This window comes from Rattus rattus, chromosome 8, assembly GCF_011064425.1.
Source record: "Rattus rattus isolate New Zealand chromosome 8, Rrattus_CSIRO_v1, whole genome shotgun sequence".
In the NCBI taxonomy this organism is placed as follows: Eukaryota; Metazoa; Chordata; class Mammalia; order Rodentia; family Muridae; genus Rattus; species Rattus rattus.
The window spans coordinates 78,240,465-78,248,712 of NC_046161.1; the positions used below are offsets into that span (position 1 = coordinate 78,240,465).

At 43.1% G+C, this 8,248-nt stretch overlaps 1 protein-coding gene across 2 annotated transcripts in view; it reads left to right on the forward strand.

Moving 5' to 3' along the window:
* Positions 1-1,649, forward strand: part of Bckdhb (branched chain keto acid dehydrogenase E1 subunit beta) — a 188,081-nt gene extending 186,432 nt beyond the window's left edge. For both annotated transcript variants that reach the window (XM_032909458.1, XM_032909459.1), the window contains one exon: positions 1,369-1,649. The gene's annotated coding sequence lies outside the window, so the exon portion shown is untranslated. The remainder of the gene's footprint in view (positions 1-1,368) is intronic.
* The last annotated feature ends 6,599 nt before the right edge of the window (positions 1,650-8,248 follow it).

Sequence of the window (8,248 nt, forward strand, 5' to 3'; positions counted from 1 at the left end):
CCTTATGCTCTGGTAACAGTAACTTTCAGAGCAGTGTTTACTTCATGTAATGCTTAAACTTCTGCTAGCATATATACACCCAATAGAAATGCGTCGACAGTATTAAGATTTATATGTAAGATGCAGTGTGCTAGCATTAAATAATCAAATACATTTTCTCCCCCTCTAGTCTCTGCTGCCCCCTTCATTTCTATACATTGCTGGACTATTTTAAATGCTTCGGTAGAAGCATGATTTCCTTTGCTTGAAAGCGGTTTCTCACACATCCCTGACTTAGGCACTAGATGTTTATATGATACGTGGCATTCAGAAGTTTGTCTTCAGGTTATCATATTTCTAGGATCTTTTATGACAGGTGAATATTTTAATTGCGTGTGTGTGGGGGTTGTTTTGTTTTGAAGCAAGCTCAGGCCGGCTTAAGCCAACTATTGTCCTGCTTCTGCCTCTCAAGTGCTGGATCCACAGGCGTGTCCCACCCCGCCCACTGGTGAATGTTTTCTAAATATTGGATGAGAAATTCTATTTATTCATAGTGTTTCCTAAGTTGGGCTTATCAAGCCTGTCAGCATTGCCCTTCTAGGAATTAAAAAATAAAAAGGCGTATCATGAAGATATTCTTGGCTTCATTTGGTTTTCAAGTTTTTAATATAGAAGTTACCCATACTGACACCCTGCTTTTAAAACCTTCCAAGATGATGAGATGGGATTGGAAGCTTTATATTTTAATATCTGAGTTGTCCAAAAAAGTAATAATAATGCATTGTGAGGAACCAAGATTTCATCAGAAGACAAAAGGGAATAAACTCAGCATGGTGGCATCGGCCTCTACCTGTTCCAGTGCAGAAAGTGTAATTCTTAAATACCGTAAGTGGGTTACAGAGCCTGTAGATCAGAGGACGCATTTATGCAAATCATGGCCCCTTCTGTCACTATGCTGCTGCAGTTTGATGGCTGTGTTTTGAGAATATTGTTACAGGCCTCGATTAGGGTGTTGGCCCGCACTCCCTGCGGGTACAGAGACTGCCTCTTTAAATGCCTGTGAAAACAGTGGGTTACCCTAGTCAGGCCCTTAGGGCTCATTGGAGATCTTCCTCAGGGAGTCTCTTCATGGGCCGGGTGCTGGCCAGTCAAGGAAATATGGCCACATGCCTTGCTGCTAATGTTAAAATACTTTAAAAAAATTGTTTTTATGTCTCTAAATTTAGGTCATGCATTTATTTTAAATGTAAGCAGGGTGCATAAACTCATGCCAACAATGTGATAAAAGAATAAGACGGTTTTCCGAGGTGGAAATTAAATATGTTATTAAAGAAAGTAAGCAGGTACGGAACTAAGAATGCTCATAATTGTCACTGATTTCTTTTACAGAAAACCAGGAAGATCATGACCAGATATGGAAATATTTTTTCTGAACCCTTTTTATATTTCCTTATACTTCTTTCTTCTCACACGTGGTTTTGTGAGATGAACTATGGCGGATACTGGCTGACAAGCTGCGAATTACTTATCATGGCAGTGTAAGTGGATTCCTGGATCCAGTGCATGAGGGTAACGCTTTAGAAGGCACATGGCGGTGATCTTACGATTGTTTCATGACTACAAATATCAGGTGGTGTTGTGTTCAATAAAGCAAAATGGCATCGCCCTCAGACCGTGTGTGTCCCCTTCTTCAGTTCGTAAAGAGGGTTTTCACTGCAGAGTAATGGGTTGGTGGCCTGCTAACTGAATTTGAGTTAAAATGAAATATTTATTCTAGAAATGCTGACTTTTCCACTCTGTTGTATTTGGTTTAATTCTTTATGGTCAAGATGGTTTTGTGTTGGCATAACTTTTGGAACGTTTTTCTCTATCTCTCCCTCTCGGTTCAGCAGGGTTCCTGGTGGACCTGGCTCCTCCAGGCTAGCAGGCTGCTGCTGCCCTCTCACTAGAGAGATGGATGGCACGATCCTGTTAATTACAGCATTGCTGAGCTCTACCTGCAATTGTAGGGCTTTTTATTTAAAAAAAAAAAAAGACTTTGCGAAACAAATTTAATTTGTATTTATATTCTTACGTGGACATGAAGAGAAAAATATTATCTAGCAGCAATTGCTTCTACCAGGTGGAGCCTCCCTAGGGCTCCTGGCAGGGGACACTCTGCCTTCTTTGCCCCTCATCGAAGTTCCAGGAGACCTGAGAACAGCCTAAGGAATCCCCCACAGAGCCATGCCCTGGCCTGCTCTTGGAAATTGAGCAGTTTGACTCTCTTCCCCTCCCATGGTCCCCGAAGAACTCTCTTGTTCAGATTCTGACAGAAGGGTCCGAGCAGTGGCTGGAAACTAGAGTCTCCTGTCTCCCACTGCCCCTGAACACTTAGGAAACTGCACATTTCCTTATAATTACCCATATGTATTTTTCTCTGGAACTGTAATTGTAAAGGCTGCATAAAGGCTGCACCCGAGTTATTTTTGCCAACAGTTGGAGAAGGCTGCAGAAGGTAACCGGCGGATGGTCAGTGACTTGGAGGCAGAGTAAGGCACTTTACCGCAGGCTCTGGTGCAGTGGGCTGGCAGTTTGCTAGGGGGGAAAGCAGAGCCCTGTCTGTGGGTTAAAAATAGAAGAAAGTCCTGTGCAGATAGGATGGGAAAAGTTGCAGGTTGTCAACCACAGTTTGGAAAAGAGCAAGTCCAGTTGGCTTGCCGAACAGGACGCTCTGGGTTTAAGATGCCAAAACTCTGTCTGGGCCTTGCCCTTGCTCTGAGTCCCCTAGCAGGCTCAGGAGCAGGGTTCACCTGCTCGGCCGGTCCAGCAGAAGAGGATGTGTGCCACAGTCGGCCCCATCTTGCCTATGTTCATCCTACAAGAACATGATGTCTCTGGTTGAAATTATTTCTTCAGTTGATGCTACTATGTGAACCTCTTAGTTATGTTGCTACTGGGTCTTTACTAATTTTTCCATTCATTGGTCTTTTGAGAACTTTTCCTAAGCTACTTAAGACTTAACTTCTTTAACTTTCTTTTAGAAACAGAAGGTACAGGACAAGTCTGGGGGCAATCTGTACACTAAGTATAGATTCTAAGAACGTCATCTCGGTTCTCATTGGCCCTGCAGGCCCTAGCACTAAATAGACCCTTCCTAAGACAAACATTTAATAGTTAATAATTAATCTGTAGTTCAGAACAAAAACATCTCTATAACTGCAGTTTTTTAATAAAACAAATGTTATGTGTTGTACAAATTAGGAAAATAGTGTCTAGATGGCACTTGGGATGTCAAATCCAAATCTAATCTCCCACTCCTGTAGACTAATCTTATAAGTCTGTCTCCCTGTAACAGCATGAATATATATGATAATTTAATTTCCCATAGTTCCAACTGCTCTAGTCTCTTTACAAATATGTCCTATTGCTGAAGATACCATGCATTTCAGACACTGTGCCCAGATGCCTCTCAGCTGGAACATGAAAGTCTCTTGCCGGAGGACTAGCTTTCATGGAACTAGAAGGTACCATGCAGGCAAACAACTGTCCTACCCAACAGTGATGCCTATGATCCGTCATGAAACAATAGCCTAAGGCTGCAGTAGTGGCACACACGCCTTGGTGGTAACCAGCAGCTCTCTAATTGGACTTGAGACCCACTCAGCAAGGGGGAAATCGTGCCTGGAAACCTAGGCAACGACTGAGGGATCGTGAAGCCATGGGTGTTGGAGGGGAACCTACAACTGCTCTTTATTAAACCTGTATACTGTCTAAGTACATTCTAAATGTTCTAAGTATTTGTCCAGTTACCCAGTGATACGGATAGGCCTCACCCCTCATCAAAGAAACTTCTGTTTGCAACAGATGAAGACTATTACGAAATAAAACTGCCTGCAGTCGAAATGTGGAGTTGTGGAGTGGAAGCCAGTCCTAACTTACACACACACACACACACACACACACACACACACACACACACACACACACACACACACACACAATTAAGGAAAAGAAAGGTCATGATTTGAAAGAGAGCAATGAGGCATAGTGTATGGGAGGGTTTGGGAGGAAAAGGGGAAAATTATGTAATTATAATCTGAAAAACTAAAGATAAATAATAGAAATACTTGAAGCAACTTGCGTGAACAGACCAGTGTATATAAGGCTGGGGGCCCAGGGGAAAACCAAATACCACTGTTCTACTAAAGGAACATAGCAATAAAATGACTCTTAATGACTTCCTGCTATAATCATACGTCAGTGCTTTGCCCAGCTTCATCAGAGAGGCTTCCTCCTGCAGCAGATAGGGCTAAACACAAAGATTCACAGCAGACACTATGCAGTGTGAGAGACCTTGAAAGCCTCCACCCTAAACTGGATGTTTCCGTCAAATCTCTTTCCTCGGGCTCAGGAAATCCTGTGGAAGAGGTGGCTGAAAAAAACGGAAGAGCTGGAGGAATGGAGGGCAGCAGAGAAACAAGGCCTTCTAAACACAGCAGAGTCCGTGCACACGTGAACTCACAGAGCCGGGGCAGCAAGCTCAGGCCTGGGAGAGAGCTGCACCCGAGTGGGTCCTAGGACTGAAAGAAGTGAACACAGGCCCCATTCCTAACCCAGAAGCTAACTCCAACTGATAACCACTTGCAAATGAAACAATTAACATTCCACAAGGAAGACTCATTGGGGAAACCAGCTACTCTTAAGCGGAGGGCTAAGCCTCATGCCCAGCAGGAAGTGGCCAGCAGGGAACTAATCACACCTTTGGAGGGTCTTTGTTGTGTCAGGGCTTTTCTTTTTCTCTTTTTTAACTTTATAGGTTCTTTGTATATTATGGCTCCTAATTTTGTGTTTTTATGGCATTCCTACGTATGCAGATGTGGAGATGTGGGGTTTGTTTTGGTTTGTTTGTTTCCATAGGTTTTGTTTCGTTTCCTTTTATATTGTTATCACTCAGATGCCCGTGTTTTCTGATGAGAGACAAAGGGAGTAGGTCTGGATGGGTGAGTGGTGGTATGGAGGGACTGGGAGGAGTAACAGGAGGGAACATTAAAACTAGAATATACTGTATGAAAATAAAAATCCATTTTTGATAAAATAAAAACCATTAACCACAAATAAAACTGAAATCCGTATGTGTAGTTTCCACATCACTACATACTTTATACTTTATTAATTTTCCATAAATTTAGAGTGGGGACTAATTTAAATTATGTGGGCCAGTGTCGGGTGGCAGCTTCCTTGACAGTGAAACCCTCTGTGTTGATGGGAAGCTTGTTAAGACGTAGGATGTACAAAGGAGGTGAGACATTCTTTCCTTCAGGGATGCTCCTTAAGACATAGGGCATTCCACATGGAGGGAAAACATTCTCCTGCAAGGAAGCCTGGGAAGCTTAGGTCATAAATGACTCAAAGGCTTCAGAAGTCTGAAAGTGACCAGATAGATGCACGAGGCTTCTTCCTCCCAAGGACACATGGACGGCAAGAACTACTAGGAGACACTCTCAGACTATCCAAGCTACCAAGAAGAAACTCAAATCCTCAAAGGTACTCAAGCCAACTGAATTACTTGGAAACGCACTCTCTAACTTGTACAGATGTCTGCAGGTTGCACGGTATGCTCTGGGTTTCTAGCTTTCAAGAGCTGTCACCCATGCTCCAGTAACTGGTAAGGTCTCTGTTCTTTCTGCTCCTGTTAAGCAACCCCAATAAAGCTTGTTTCACTAAACTGGACCTTTGCGGTACCCTTACTTTGTTCTGTTGGTTCCCTATCTGGGGTGAGTAGGTATTTCTAACTGTCTTAGGAATAGTGTTGAACACCAGCCAGGCACTGGGTTATAGTTTAAAATGAAAAGTTAACAGAGCAACTATCTCTGTAAGAAAACACAATCAGGATTAAAAACAACACAAAACACAGTGGGAAGAAGAGGGTGGGGAGAGGGATAAAGAAAGGCCGAGGAAAATAAGCAGACAGTGCCTGGACTGGGATAGACCCCCAGTTAATCAAGAAAACTTAGGTGAGGTACAGAAGCAAAACCCATTTAAAGGCTGTTCAAGAAAGTTGATGGAGAAAAGTTAAAACTTTGACATTGACTGCTAGGGAGCTGGTTCAGCTGGTAATGAGCTTTCCAGCAAGCCTGAGAACCTGAACTTGATCCCTGTACCTTTATAAAGATCTGGGCATGCTGGCATTTGCCCATAAATACCAGCCCTGAGGAGGCAGACAGAGGAGACTGCCTGAGGCTGCCTGGCCAGGCAATCTAACTGGATCTCAGAGAGCCCCAGGTTTAGTGAGAGACTGTCTCAAAACAAAAGGTGGGGCAGCGGTGGAGTGTGGGACTGCCCCATGTTGGCCTCTGACACCCATGTGCATGCACACAAAGGAATATGCACATACATGCACAAATTTAAGCATGGGAAACATCAATGCTAGTAAGGCAACCCAATTCATATTAATTGAAATTGTAGAGAAAGACAAATATATTTTGAGTATTTATACAAGGAACATAGCACAGCGGAGGTGTGCTAGTTAAATCCTTTATATTCCAAAAGAGTGACAATAAGAAAATCAGGAACGACATGGATGCTGAAGATCTGGACAAAGGGAAGGCAGAAGAGAACGCTATACACCAGTTTCAGTTCGTTAGATCAGTAAGTCTGTATATTGAAGTGTATGTGTCTTCACATAGAATTCACAGCCTTTAAAGTGGGCGCGGCAGCCCAAGCATTTAACCGCATCCCAAGGCACAAAGAAAAATAACAGTATGCTTCCCAAAGGAAAACATAGGAAAAAGTACCACATTTTCTCACCATGTCCCGAATTAATAGCAAATATTCCAGCTCCTTGGAAATCATAAAGCACCCAGCTTAGTAACTGCGAAACCAAAACGGAACTGTGAAGCAGTTACCAAATCTTTAGAGTGCGAGCTCACAGATGTCGGTCAGCTGAGGTTTTGTAGCAATGAATTTATAGACTTGAAGTTTTTCGAATGGAAAACTGGAATTATAAGACTGCAGAAATGAAGAACAAAGAGAAGGAAAACTAAAAAAAAAATCCCAACGAGAAATTTAAAGTTAATGTTTTTCTTCTTTTCATTTTACCTTATTTTATGGGATTTTAGTGGTGTAATCATGACTTGTGTATCTAAAGGCTCTGTGGTGGCTATGAGTACTTACACTGCCTGGGTTCTTTGTTTAGGGGTTAGAGAATACTTTTGCAAAAATGAATAGGTTTAGCTCCTAGTATTGCCAGACAGAGGTCTTCATTCTTGGTGTATCTTGTCCCACTGCTTTAATTAAATGACCTACCAGGGCCTTGGTTTGCTGAAAGTACCTTAATAGAGGTCTTAATAGAGGTCTGTTTGCACTAAACACTCTCATTAGAGTCAGGAGCTATCCAGAGAATAGTTATTTCAAAACTGTTTTCCTGGGGCCAAGGAGCAGGGGACACCTTAGCCTATACAGTCCTTGGTGTGCAAGCATGAAGGTCTAGATTCAGTCCTCAGAATCTGTAAAACCAAAGTCTGGCCTGGTGGCACAAGGTCGGAATTCCAGAAGGTGGATCGCCAGGGTTCACTAGCCTACCGAACTAGCCTACTGACCACATGTCAAACTCCTGAGGGATAAAACCCAAGTTTGACCTCTGACCTCTACAAACAAGCACACACACAATGCTTTATGGATTGTTGGATCTATCCTGCTCCTCTAGACCCAGGGGTTTTATGGGTTCCAGAAGGGCTGGTGGTTCCACAGAGCCTAGCCCACAATCATGCCACGTTCTCCGTCCGTGTGTTACTGGCTGACCAGGAGTGGGAATGTAAGCCTGTACCCAAGGAGCACTTTGCTCCCTGTGCTTAATGTGTGATGTTCCGACACCATTCCAGTTTCCACAGTACTTGCTAGTAATTCCATGAGAGTAATAGGACCCTTACTCCCTCGTCTGAAATGCTGAGACCCCACGTGTTTCAAATTTCAAAATGTTTAGAGGTTGAAATATTTACATAGAAAGATATCTTCAGGCAGGGAACACAAGATGAAACACACAGTTCATTTGCATTACACGTGCACCTCATACACAGAGACCGAACGTCATTTACACAGTATTTTTAGTGATGTAGTGAATGAAGTCCACTGACCCCTGAAAAGTAAAGGCACGAGGACTCTAGTCACCCAGGATGGCAACCTGTGCCCCTATGGCCTCATCCTCTTTGCGGACTCTGAATCATAAGTACAGTGAGCCATGACTTCTTACTGAAACAGAAACGACAGACAATCAATGTGCCTCCAGCAC